General features: G+C 36.4%; 6 non-coding genes across 6 annotated transcripts; all 6 read left to right on the top strand.

Annotated features, from left to right (window-relative positions):
- Nucleotides 1–778: 778 nt before the first annotated feature.
- Nucleotides 779–850, top strand: TRNAA-UGC (transfer RNA alanine (anticodon UGC)). Its single transcript has one exon. It is a non-coding gene; the product is annotated as a tRNA-Ala (tRNA).
- A 2,675-nt stretch (nt 851–3,525) lies between these two features.
- TRNAA-UGC (transfer RNA alanine (anticodon UGC)) lies at nt 3,526–3,597 on the top strand. Its single transcript has one exon. It is a non-coding gene; the product is annotated as a tRNA-Ala (tRNA).
- A 1,762-nt stretch (nt 3,598–5,359) lies between these two features.
- TRNAA-UGC (transfer RNA alanine (anticodon UGC)) lies at nt 5,360–5,431 on the top strand. The gene has a single exon. It is a non-coding gene; the product is annotated as a tRNA-Ala (tRNA).
- A 2,677-nt stretch (nt 5,432–8,108) lies between these two features.
- Nucleotides 8,109–8,180, top strand: TRNAA-UGC (transfer RNA alanine (anticodon UGC)). Its single transcript has one exon. It is a non-coding gene; the product is annotated as a tRNA-Ala (tRNA).
- A 3,163-nt stretch (nt 8,181–11,343) lies between these two features.
- TRNAA-UGC (transfer RNA alanine (anticodon UGC)) lies at nt 11,344–11,415 on the top strand. The gene has a single exon. It is a non-coding gene; the product is annotated as a tRNA-Ala (tRNA).
- Nucleotides 11,416–12,266: 851 nt separating this feature from the next.
- TRNAA-UGC (transfer RNA alanine (anticodon UGC)) lies at nt 12,267–12,338 on the top strand. The gene has a single exon. It is a non-coding gene; the product is annotated as a tRNA-Ala (tRNA).
- Nucleotides 12,339–13,069: the final 731 nt, after the last annotated feature.

Here is a 13,069-nt window from a genome sequence, read left to right as displayed (position 1 = left end):
AGAAATCTACAGCAATAGTCAAAGTTGAATACAAATCATAAAAAATCAATCAAATATGATTATTTTCAACATCTTCTTCATAGCATTTTTCAAAGTAAAGTTCCCATTGAATGCCTATTGCCATTCTCCTACACTGAGGGAAAACATATGGAAAGTAGGGAATAGTATTTTTTATTTTCAGTGGGAACTGAAGGCGACTACCTGAGCAAAGTTTAATAAAAGAGTGAGACAAATAATATTTTAAAACTAATTGATTAAGATTGAGAGACAAGTTCAAACACTTTGTGAACAGAAAGAGGATGGACAAGGGCTTGGAGGGCAAGCACTTAATGAAATTTCAAAGCATGGAATGATGACAACATATCAACTCTACATAGATTGTCTGGTGAAGCATTAGTTAGCAATGCCCAAGAGGCAGTCATAGCATGCATCCTTTGTGCCCTTCTACTAAATTCTGACACTGATGACCAAACAGAATGTAAGAATGCCCACTAGTTATCAAAACTTGATCAATATCTACACCATTCATTAGTAAAAGTAGGGGATTCTGATGATAAACCAGTCTCTGATGGAGAACTTTAAGAGCATTCCAATGTTTGGAATGGGCATCTCCTTGCATTCTCATCAGCCATGAAAACAATAAAGTCCTTGAAGTCAAGCATGGTATAATGGATATACTTCCATCCTCTAAGATGTCCCTAATAACACTGAAAAGTAGTAAATCTCTAGTGAAAATTAAAGCTGCAATCACTTTTGTATAAAAATATAGCAGTTCATAGGGGATGTAGCTCAGTGGTAGAGCACATGCTTTGCATGTATGAGGCCACGGGTTCAATCCCCGGCATCTTCATGTTTTGCAAAATGCAGCTTTTTACCATATGTAAACTCTCTAGAAGAGCCACAGATAACAAGCAATCCAATAAAAGTACTCTACAGCAACAGTCAAAGTTGAATACAAATCATAAAAAATCAATCCAATATGATTATATTCAACATCGTCTTCATACCATTTTTCAAAGTAAAGTTCCCATTGAATGCCTATAGCCATTCTCCTACATTGAGGGAAAACATATGGTAAGTAGGAATTAGATTTTTTATTTTCAGTGGGAACTGAAGGCTACTACCTGAGCAAAGTTTAATAAAAGAGCGAGACAAATAATATAGTAAAACGAATTGATTAAGATTGAGAGACAAGTTCAAACACTTTGTGAACAGAAAGAGGATGGACAAGGGCTTGGAGGGCAAGCACTTAATGAAATTTCAAAACATGGAAAGATGACAACATATCAACTCTAGATAGATTGTCTGGTGAAGCATTAGTTAGCAATGCCCAAGAAGCAGTCATAGCATGCATCCTTTTTGCCCTTCTACTAAGTTCTGACACTGATGACCAAACAGAATGTAAGAAAGCCCTCTAGTTAGCAAAACTTGATCAATATCTACACCATTCATTAGTAAAAGTATGGGATTCTGATGATAAACCAGTCTCTGATGGAGAACTTTAAGAGCATTCCAATGTTCGGAATGGGCATCTCCTTGCATTCTCATCTGCCATGAAAACCATAAAGTCCTTGAAGTCAAGCATGGTATAATGGATATACTTCCATCCTCTAAGATGTCCCTAATAACACTGAAAAGTAGTAAATCTCTAGTGAAATGTAAAGCTGCAATCACTTTTGCAAAAGAAAATAGCAGCTCTAAGGGGATGTAGCTCAGTGCTTTGCATGTAGGAGGCCCCGGGTTCAATCCCAGGCATCTCCATGTTTTGCAAAATACAGCTTTTTACCATATGTAAACTGTCTAGAAGAGACACAGATAACAAGCAAACCAATAAAAGTAATCTACAGCAATAGTCAAAGTTGAATACAAATCATAAAAAATCAATCAAATATGATTATTTTCAACATCTTCTTCATAGCATTTTTCAAAGTAAAGTTCCCATTGAATGCCTATTGCCATTCTCCTACACTGAGGGAAAACATATGGAAAGTAGGGAATAGTTTTTTTTATTTTCAGTGGGAACTGAAGGCGACTACCTGAGCAAAGTTTAATAAAAGAGTGAGACAAATAATATAGTAAAACTAATTGATTAAGATTGAGAGACAAGTTCAAACACTTTGTGAACAGAAAGAGGATGGACAAGGGCTTGGAGGGCAAGCACTTAATGAAATTTCAAAGCATGGAATGATGACAACATATCAACTCTACATAGATTGTCTGGTGAAGCATTAGTTAGCAATGCCCAAGAGGCAGTCATAGCATGCATCCTTTGTGCCCTTCTACTAAATTCTGACACTGATGACCAAACAGAATGTAATAATGTTCACTAGTTATCAAAACTTGATCAATATCTACACCATTCATTAGTAAAAGTAGGGGATTCTGATGATAAACCAGTCTCTGATGGAGAAATTTAAGAGCATTCCAATGTTTGGAATGGGCATCTCCTTGCATTCTCATCAGCCATGAAAACAATAAAGTCCTTGAAGTCAAGCATGGTATAATGGATATACTTCCATCCTCTAAGATGTCCCTAATAACACTGAAAAGTAGTAAATCTCTAGTGAAATGTAAAGCTGCAATCACTTTTGCAAAAGAAAATAGCAGCTCTAAGGGGATGTAGCTCAGTGCTTTGCATGTAGGAGGCCCCGGGTTCAATCCCAGGCATCTCCATGTTTTGCAAAATACAGCTTTTTACCATGTGTAAACTCTCTAGAAGAGACACAGATAACAAGCAAACCAATAAAAGTAATCTACAGCAATAGTCAAAGTTGAATACAAATCATAAAAAATCAATCAAATATGATTATTTTCAACATCTTCTTCATAGCATTTTTCAAAGTAAAGTTCCCATTGAATGCCTATTGCCATTCTCCTACACTGAGGGAAAACATATGGAAAGTAGGGAATAGTATTTTTTATTTTCAGAGGGAACTGAAGGCGACTACCTGAGCAAAGTTTAATAAAAGAGTGAGACAAATAATATTTTAAAACTAATTGATTAAGATTGAGAGACAAGTTCAAACACTTTGTGAACAGAAAGAGGATGGACAAGGGCTTGGAGGGCAAGCACTTAATGAAATTTCAAAGCATGGAATGATGACAACATATCAACTCTAGATAGATTGTCTGGTGAAGCATTAGTTAGCAATGCCCAAGAGGCAGTCATAGCATGCATCCTTTGTGCCCTTCTACTAAATTCTGACACTGATGACCAAACAGAATGTAAGAATGCCCTCTAGTTAGCAAAACTTGATCAATATCTACACCATTCATTAGTAAAAGTAGGGGATTCTGATGATAAACCAGTCTCTGATGGAGAACTTTAAGAGCATTCCAATGTTTGGAATGGGCATCTCCTTGCATTCTCATCAGCCATGAAAACCATAAAGTCCTTGAAGTCAAGCATGGTATAATGGTTATACTTCCATCCTCTAAGATGTCTCTAATAACACTGAAAAGTAGTAAATTTCTAGTGAAAAGTAAAGCTGCAATCACTTTTGTATAAAACTATAGCAGCTCATAGGGGATGTAGCTCAGTGGTAGAGCGCATGCTTTGCATGTATGAGGCCCCGGGTTCAATCTCCGGCATCTCCTTGTTTTGCAAAATGCAGCTTTTTACCATATGTAAACTCTCTAGAAGAGCCACAGATAACAAGCAATCCAATAAAAGTACTCTACAGCAACAGTCAAAGTTGAATACAAATCATAAAAAATCAATCAAATATGATTATATTCAACATCGTCTTCATACCATTTTAAAAAGTAAAGTTCCCATTGAATGCCTATAGCCATTCTCCTACACTGAGGGAAAACATATGGTAAGTAGGAAATAGATTATTTATTTTCAGTGGGAACTGAAGGCGACTACCTGAGCAAAGTTTAATAAAAGAGTGAGACAAATGATATAGTAAAACTAATTGATTAAGATTGAGAGACAAGTTCAAACACTTTGTGAACAGAAAGAGGATGGACAAGGGCTTGGAGGGCAAGCACTTAATGAAATTTCAAAGCATGGAATGATGACAACATATCAACTCTAGATAGATTGTCTGGTGAAGCATTGGTTAGCAATGCCCAAGAGGCAGTCATAGCATGCATCCTTTGTGCCCTTCTACTAAATTCTGACACTGATGACCAAACAGAATGTAAGAATGCCCTCTAGTTAGCAAAACTTGATCAATATCTATACCATTAATTAGTAAAAGTAGGGGATTCTGATGATAAACCAGTCTCTGATGTAGAACTTTAAGAGCATTCCAATGTTTGGAATGGGCATCTCCTTGCATTCTCATCAGCCATGAAAACCATAAAGTCCTTGAAGTCAAGCATGGTAAAATGGTTATACTTCCATCCTCTAAGATGTCCCTAATAACACTGAAAAGTAGTAAATCTCTAGTGAAATGTAAAGCTGCAATCACTTTTGCATAAGAAAATAGCAGCTCTAAGGGGATGTAGCTCAGTGCTTTGCATGTAGGAGGCCCCGGGTTCAATCCCCGGCATCTCCATGTTTTGCAAAATGCAGCTTTTTACCATATGTAAACTCTCTAGAAGAGCCACAGATAACAAGCAATCCAATAAAAGTACTCTACAGCAACAGTCAAAGTTGATTACAAATCATAAAAAATTAATCAAATATGATTATATTCAACATCGTCTTCATACCATTTTTCAAAGTAAAGTTCCCATTGAATGCCTATAGCCATTCTCCTACACTGAGGGAAAACATATGGTAAGTAGGAAATAGATTATTTATTTTCAGTGGGAACTGAAGGCGACTACCTGAGCAAAGTTTAATAAAAGAGTGAGACAAATAATATAGTAAAACTAATTGATTAAGATTGAGAGACAAGTTTAAACACTTTGTGAACAAAAAGAGGATGGACAAGGGCTTGGAGGGCAAGCACTTAATGAAATTTCAAAGAATGGAATGATGACAACATATCAATTCTAGATAGATTGTCTGGTGAAGCATTAGTTAGCAATGCCCAAGAGGCTGTCATAGCATGCATCCTTTGTGCCCTTCTACTAAATTCTGACACTGATGACCAACAGAATGTAAGAAAGCCCTCTAGTTAGCAAAACTTGATCAATATCTACACCATTCATTAGTAAAAGTAGGGGATTCTGATGATAAACCAGTCTCTGATGGAGAACTTTAAGAGCATTCCAATGTTCGGAATGGGCATCTCCTTGCATTCTCATCAGCCATGAAAACCATAAAGTCCTTGAAGTCAAGCATGGTATAATGGTTATACTTCCATCCTCTAAGATGTCCCTAATAACACAGAAAAGTAGTAAATCTCTAGTGAAATGTAAAGCTGCAATCACTTTTGTATTAAAAATATAGCAGCTCATAGCGGATGTAGCTCAGTGGTAGAGCGCATGCTTTGCATGTATGAGGCCCTGGGTTCAATCCCTGGCATCTCCATATTTTGCAAAATAAAGCTTTTTACCATATGTAAACTCTGTAGAAGAGTCACAGATAACAAGCAATCCAATAAAAGTACTCTACAGCAATTGTCAAAGTTGAATACAAATCAGAAAATATCAATCAAATATGATTATATTCAACATCGTCTTCATACCATTTTTCAAAGTAAAGTTCCCATTGAATGCCTATTGCCATTCTCCTACACTGAGGGAAATCATATGGTAAGTAGGAAATAGATTTTTTATTTTCAGTGGGAACTGAAGGCGACTACCTGAGCAAAGTTTAATAAAAGAGCGAGACAAATAATATAGTAAAACTAATTGATTAAGATTGAGAGACATATTCAAACACTTTGTGAACAAAAAGAGGATGGACATGGGCTTGGAGGGCAAGCACTTAATGAAATTTCAAAGCATGGATTGATGACAACATATCAACTGTAGCTAGATTGTCTGGTGAAGCATTAGCTAGCTAGCCCAAGAGGCAGTAATAACATGCATCCTTTGTGCTCTTCTACTAAGTTCTGACACTGATGACCAAACAGAATGTAAGAAAGCCCTCTAGTTAGCAAAACTTGATCAATATCCACACCATTCATTAGTAAAAGTAGGGGATTCTGATGATAAACCATTCTCTGATGGAGAACTTTAAGAGCATTCCAATGTTCGGAATGGGCATCTACTTGCATTCTCATCAGCAATGAAAACCATAAAGTCCTTGAAGTCAAGCATGGTATAATGGTTATACTTCCATCCTCTAAGATGTCCCTAATAACACTGAAAAGTAGTAAATCTCTAGTGAAATGTAAAGCTGCAATCACTTGTGCATAAAAATATAGCATCTCATAGGGGATGTAGCTCGGTGGTAGAGTGCATATATGAGGACAAGGGTTCAATCCCCGGCATCTCCATGTTTTGCAAAATGCAGCTTTTTACCATATGTAAACTCTCTAGAAGAGCCACAGATAACAAGCAATCCAATAAAAGTACTCTACAGCAACAGTCAAAGTTGAATACAGATCATAAAAAATCAATCGAATATGATTATATTCAACATCGTCTTCATACCATTTTTCAAAGTAAAGTTCCCATTGAATGCCTATAGCCATTCTCCTACACTGAGGGAAAACATATGGTAAGTAGGAAATAGATTTTTTATTTTCAGTGGGAACTGAAGGCGACTACCTGAGCAAAGTTTAATAAAAGAGCGAGACAAATAATATAGTAAAACTAATTGATTAAGATTGAGAGACAAGTTCAAACACTTTGTGAACAAAAAGAGGATGGACAAGGGCTTGGAGGGCAAGAACTTAATGAAATTTCAAAGAATGGAATGATGACAACATATCAACTCTAGATAGATTGTCTGGTGAAGCATTAGTTAGCAATACCCAAGAGGCAGTCATAGCATGCATCCTTTGTGCCCTTCTACTAAATTCTGACACTGATGACCAACAGAATGTAAGAAAGCCCTCTATTTAGCAAAACTTGATCAATATCTACACCATTCATTAGTAAAAGTAGGGGATTCTGATGATAAACCAGTCTCTGATGGAGAACTTTAAGAGCATTCCAATGTTCGGAATGGGCATCTCCTTGCATTCTCATCAGCAATGAAAACCATAAAGTCCTTGAAGTCAAGCATGGTATAATGGTTATACTTCCATCCTCTAAGATGTCCCTAATAACACTGAAAAGTAGTAAATCTCTAGTGAAATGTAAAGCTGCAATCACTTTTGCATAAGAAAATAGCAGCTCTAAGGGGATGTAGCTCAGTGCTTTGCATGTAGGAGGCCCCGGGTTCAATCCCAGGCATCTCCATGTTTTGCAAAATACAGCTTTTTACCATATGTAAACTCTCTAGAAGAGCCACAGATAAAAAGCAAACCAATAAAAGTAATCTACAGCAATAGTCAAAGTTGAATACAAATCATAAAAAATCAATCAAATATGATTATTTTCAACATCTTCTTCATACCATTTTTCAAAGTAAAGTTCCCATTGAATGCCTATTGCCATTCTCCTACACTGAGGGAAAACATATGGAAAGTAGGAAATATTTTTTTTTTATTTTCTTTGGGAACTGAAGGCGACTACCTGAGCAAAGTTTAATAAAAGAGCGAGACAAATAATATAGTAAAACTAATTGATTAAGATTGAGAGACAAGTTCAAACACTTTGTGAACAGAAAGAGGAAGGACAAGGGCTTGGAGGGCAAGCCCTTAATGAAATTTCAAAGCATGGAATGATGACAACATATCAACTCTAGATAGATTGTCTGGTGAAGCATTAGTTAGCAATGCCCAAGAGGCAGTCATAGCATGCATCCATTGTGCCCTTCTACTAAATTCTGACACTGATGACCAAACAGAATGTAAGAATGCCCTCTAGTTAGCAAAACTTGATCAATATCTATACCATTAATTAGTAAAAGTAGGGGATTCTGATGATAAACCAGTCTCTGATGGAGAACTTTAAGTGCATTCCAATGTTTGGAATGGGCATCTCCTTGCATTCTCATCAGCCATGAAAACCATAAAGTCCTTGAAGTCAAGCATGGTATAATGGTTATACTTCCATCCTCTAAGATGTCCCTAATAACACTGAAAAGTAGTAAATCTCTAGTGAAATGTAAAGCTGCAATCACTTTTGTATTAAAAATATAGCAGCTCATAGGGAATGTAGCTCAGTGGTAGAGCGCATGCTTTGCATGTATGAGGCCCTGGGTTCAATCCCCGGCATCTCCATGTTTTGCAAAATACAGCTTTTTACCATAAGTAAACTCTCTAGAAGAGCCACAGATAACAAGCAATCCAATAAAAGTACTCTACAGCAACAGTCAAAGTTGAATACAAATCATAAAAAATTAATCAAATATGATTATATTCAACATCGTCTTCATACCATTTTTCAAAGTAAAGTTCCCATTGAATGCCTATTGCCATTCTCCTACACTGAGGGAAATCATATGGTGAGTAGGAAATAGATTTTTTATTTTCAGTGGGAACTGAAGGTGACTACCTGAGCAAAGTTTAATAAAAGAGCGAGACAAATAATATAGTAAAACTAATTGATTAAGATTGAGAGACATATTCAAACACTTTGTGAACAAAAAGAGGATGGACATGGGCTTGGAGGGCAAGCACTTAATGAAATTTCAAAGCATGGATTGATAACAACATATCAACTGTAGCTAGATTGTCTGGTGAAGCATTAGCTAGCTAGCCCAAGAGGCAGTAATAGCATGTATCCTTTGTGCTCTTCTACTAAGTTCAAGCATGGTATAATGGTTATACTTCCATCCTCTAAGATGTCCCTAATAACACTGAAAAGTAGTAAATCTCTAGTGAAATGTAAAGCTGTAATCACTTGTGCATAAAAATATAGCATCTCATAGGGGATGTAGCTCGGTGGTAGAGTGCATATATTAGGACAAGGGTTCAATCCCCGGCATCTCCATGTTTTGCAAAATGCAGCTTTTTACCATATGTAAACTCTCTAGAAGAGCCACAGATAACAAGCAATCCAATAAAAGTACTCTACAGCAACAGTCAAAGTTGAATACAAATCATAAAAAATCAATCAAATATGATTATATTCAACATCATCTTCATACCATTTTTCAAAGTAAAGTTCCCATTGAATGCCTATTGCCATTCTCCTACACTGAGGGAAAACATATGGAAAGTAGGGAATAGTTTTTTTTTATTTTCAGTGGGAACTGAAGGCGACTACCTGAGCAAAGTTTAATAAAAGAGTGAGACAAATAATATAGTAAAACTAATTGATTAAGATTGAGAGAGAAGTTCAAACACTTTGTGAACAGAAAGAGGATGGACAAGAGCTTGGAGGGCAAGCACTTAATGAAATTTCAAAGCATGGAATTATGACAACATATCAACTCTAGATAGATTGTCTGGTGAAGCATTAGTTAGCAATGCCCAAGAGGCAGTCATAGCATGCATCCTTTGTGCCCTTCTACTAAGTTCTGACACTGATGACCAAACAGAATGTAAGAATGCCCTCTAGTTAGCAAAACTTGATCAATATCTACACCATTCAATAGTAAAAGTAGGGGATTCTGATGATAAACCAGTCTCTGATGGAGAACTTTAAGAGCATTCCAATGTTTGGAATGGGCATCTCCTTGCATTCTCATCAGCCATGAAAACCATAAAGTCCTTGAAGTCAAGCATGGTATAATGGTAATACTTCCATCCTCTAAGATGTCTCTAATAACACTGAAAAGTAGTAAATTTCTAGTGAAAAGTAAAGCTGCAATCACTTTTGTATAAAAATATAGCAGCTCATAGGGGATGCAACTCAGTGGTAGAGCGCATGCTTTGCATGTATGAGGCCCAGGGTTCAATCCCCGGCATCTCCATGTTTTGCAAAATGCAGCTTTTTACCATATGTAAACTCTCTAGAAGAGCCACAGATAACAAGCAATCCAATAAAAGTACTCTACAGCAACAGTCAAAGTTGAATACAAATCATAAAAAATTAATCAAATATGATTAAATTCAACATCGTCTTCATACCATTTTTCAAAGTAAAGTTCCCATTGAATGCTTATAGCCATTCTCCTACACTGAGGGAAAACATATGGTAAGTAGGAAATAGATTTTTTATTTTTAGTGGGAACTGAAGGCGACTACCTGAGCAAAGTTTAATAAAAGAGCGAGACAAATAATATAGTAAAACTAATTGATTAAGATTGAGAGACATATTCAAACACTTTGTGAACAAAAAGAGGATGGACATGGGCTTGGAGGGCAAGCAATTAATGAAATTTCAAAGCATGGATTGATAACAACATATCAACTGTAGCTAGATTGTCTGGTGAAGCATTAGCTAGCTAGCCCAAGAGGCAGTAATAGCATGTATCCTTTGTGCTCTTCTACTAAGTTCAAGCATGGTATAATGGTTATACTTCCATCCTCTAAGATGTCCCTAATAACACTGAAAAGTAGTAAATCTCTAGTGAAATGTAAAGCTGTAATCACTTGTGCATAAAAATATAGCATCTCATAGGGGATGTAGCTCGGTGGTAGAGTGCATATATTAGGACAAGGGTTCAATCCCCGGCATCTCCATGTTTTGCAAAATGCAGCTTTTTACCATATGTAAACTCTCTAGAAGAGCCACAGATTACAAGCAATCCAATAAAAGTACTCTACAGCAACAGTCAAAGTTGAATACAAATCATAAAAAATCAATCAAATATGATTATATTCAACATCATCTTCATGCCATTCTCCTACACTGAGGGAAAACATATGGAAAGTAGGGAATAGTTTTTTTTATTTTCAGTGGGAACTGAAGGCGACTACCTGAGCAAAGTTTAATAAAAGAGTGAGACAAATAATATAGTAAAACTAATTGATTAAGATTGAGAGAGAAGTTCAAACACTTTGTGAACAGAAAGAGGATGGACAAGGGCTTGGAGGGCAAGCACTTAATGAAATTTCAAAGCATGGAATTATGACAACATATCAACTCTAGATAGATTGTCTGGTGAAGCATTAGTTAGCAATGCCCAAGAGGCAGTCATAGCATGCATCCTTTGTGCCCTTCTACTAATTTCTGACACTGATGACCAAACAGAATGTAAGAATGCCCTCTAGTTAGCAAAACTTGATCAATATCTACACCATTCATTAGTAAAAGTAGGGGATTCTGATGATAAACCAGTCTCTGATGGAGAACTTTAAGAGCATTCCAATGTTTGGAATGGGCATCTCCTTGCATTCTCATCAGCCATGAAAACCATAAAGTCCTTGAAGTCAAGCATGGTATAATGGTAATACTTCCATCCTCTAAGATGTCTCTAATAACACTGAAAAGTAGTAAATTTCTAGTGAAAAGTAAAGCTGCAATCACTTTTGTATAAAAATATAGCAGCTCATAGGGGATGTAGCTCAGTGGTAGAGCGCATGCTTTGCATGTATGAGGCCCAGGGTTCAATCCCCGGCATCTCCATGTTTTGCAAAATGCAGCTTTTTACCATATGTAAACTCTCTAGAAGAGCCACAGATAACAACCAATCCAATAAAAGTTCTCTACAGCAACAGTCAAAGTTGAAAACAAATCATAAAAAATTAATCAAATATGATTATATTCAACATCGTCTTCATACCATTTTTCAAAGTAAAGTTCCCATTGAATGCCTATAGCCATTCTCCTACACTGAGGGAAAACATATGGTAAGTAGGAAATAGATTTTTTATTTTCAGTAGGAACTGAAGGCGACTACCTGAGCAAAGTTTAATAAAAGAGCGAGACAAATAATATAGTAAAACTAATTGATTAAGATTGAGAGACAAGTTTAAACACTTTGTGAACAAAAAGAGGATGGACAAGGGCTTGGAGGGCAAGCACTTAATGAAATTTCAAAGCATGGAATGATGACAACATATCAATTCTAGATAGATTGTCTGGTGAAGCATTAATTAGCAATGCCCAAGAGGCAGTCATAGCATGCATCCTTTGTGCCCTTCTACTAAATTCTGACACTGATGACCAACAGAATGTAAGAAAGCCCTCTAGTTAGCAAAACTTGATCAATATCTACACCATTCATTAGTAAAAGTAGGGGATTCTGATGATAAACCAGTTTCTGATGGAGAACTTTAAGAGCATTCCAATGTTCGGAATGGGCATCTCCTTGCATTCTCATCAGCCATGAAAACCATAAAGTCCTTGAAGTCAAGCATGGTATAATGGTTATACTTCCATCCTATAAGATGTCCCTAATAACACTGAAAAGTAGTAAATCTCTAGTGAAATGTAAAGCTGCAATCACTTTTGTATTAAAAATATAGCAGCTCATAGCGGATGTAGCTCAGTGGTAGAGCGCATGCTTTGCATGTATGAGGCCCTGGGTTCAATCCCTGGCATCTCCATATTTTGCAAAATACAGCTTTTTACCATATGTAAACTCTGTAGAAGAGTCACAGATAACAAGCAATCCAATAAAAGTACTCTACAGCAATTGTCAAAGTTGAATACAAATCATAAAATATCAATCAAATATGATTATATTCAACATCGTCTTCATACCATTTTTCAAAGTAAAGTTCCCATTGAATGCCTATTGCCATTCTCCTACACTGAGGGAAATCATATGGTAAGTAGGAAATAGATTTTTTATTTTCAGTGGGAACTGTTGGTGACTACCTTAGCAAAGTTTAATAAAAGAGCGAGACAAATAATATAGTAAAACTAATTGATTAAGATTGAGAGACATATTCAAACACTTTGTGAACAAAAAGAGGATGGACATGGGCTTGGAGGGCAAGCACTTAATGAAATTTCAAAGCATGGATTGATGACAACATATCAACTGTAGCTAGATTGTCTGGTGAAGCATTAGCTAGCTAGCCCAAGAGGCAGTCATAGCATGCATCCTTTGTGCCCTTCTACTAAATTCTGACACTGATGACCAACAGAATGTAAGAAAGCCCTCTAGTTAGCAAAACTTGATCAATATCTCCACCATTCATTAGTAAAAGTAGGGGATTCTGATGATAAACCAGTCTCTGATGGAGAACTTTAAGAGCATTCCAATGTTCGGAATGGGCATCTCCTTGCATTCTCATCAGCCATGAAAACCATAAAGTCCTTGAAGTCAAGC

This window comes from Taudactylus pleione, unplaced genomic scaffold (genome assembly GCF_031769625.1).
Source record: "Taudactylus pleione unplaced genomic scaffold, aTauple2 ptg000070l, whole genome shotgun sequence".
Classification (NCBI taxonomy): domain Eukaryota; kingdom Metazoa; phylum Chordata; class Amphibia; order Anura; family Myobatrachidae; genus Taudactylus; species Taudactylus pleione.
This window is presented reverse-complemented; position numbering and strand designations above follow the sequence as displayed.